Source organism: Crocuta crocuta, unplaced genomic scaffold, assembly GCF_008692635.1.
Source record: "Crocuta crocuta isolate KB4526 unplaced genomic scaffold, BGI_CrCroc_1.0 scaffold1068, whole genome shotgun sequence".
Classification (NCBI taxonomy): domain Eukaryota; kingdom Metazoa; phylum Chordata; class Mammalia; order Carnivora; family Hyaenidae; genus Crocuta; species Crocuta crocuta.
This window is the reverse complement of record NW_027529551.1, coordinates 25914-26823: the sequence shown is the minus strand read 5'-3', so window position 1 is coordinate 26823 and position 910 is coordinate 25914.

The window sequence follows — 910 nt, the reverse complement described above, 5'->3', positions numbered from 1 at the left end:
TATTCTGGAAACAGTCTTCAGGATAAAGGCAAACAACTGCAGACAATTCACCAATCCACCAGTCCAAAGATGGGAAAGTCTTGCCTTTTACCCATTTAATCTCATTGCTGAGGAACCTATTGTCTAGATTATTATCATAACAGGGGTTGTTGAGTCTTCCACCCATCTTTGAAGTGGTAAGTAGGAATTCTTACACGGAACTGAACACATTCTGGCCATGAGAAGTCACCTCCATCTCTCTCAACCCAGTTCCATTTTAGAGAATTAAGATGACCTCATTACCATCTGTGATTGTTAATTTTGTATCATTTGGGCTAGGCCCAGTATATAATCAAGCACTTATCTAGGTTTTGCTCTGAAGGTGTTTTCCCCATGTGGTTAACAGCTACAAATCAGTTGACTTTAGGTAAAGGAGATTACTCTTGATAATATAAATCTTATCCAATCAGTTTAAGGCCTTAAGAGCAAAATCAGGTTTCCTGGAGAAAAGGAAATTCTGCCTCAAGACTACAGAATTAACTCTTGCTTGAATTTCTAATCAGTTGGCCTGCCTGACAGCTTTCATACTTGCCAGTTCTTACAATTGTATAAGCCAATTCTATAGAAATAAATCATACATCTCCCTATTCATTTTTTTTTTCCTGGAGAATCCTGATAGATAAACTATTCTTACCTCTAAGTTTTTAAATGAAGTTAAAACTAAGTAGAATATAATTACAATAATGGGCGAGCAATCAGTAAAATTACATATAATAAAATTCTCTTTGTACTCTTTAGCCTTGTCATCAGTTTGGTGGATAGCTGGTCAATGAAATTAGGAAAGCTGTTTTCAAAAGTGCATGAAGTAGAAAAGTCTTAATTTAATATTTCCTGATTCTAATTAGAATGATTGATGGAGGTGTTGCATCAT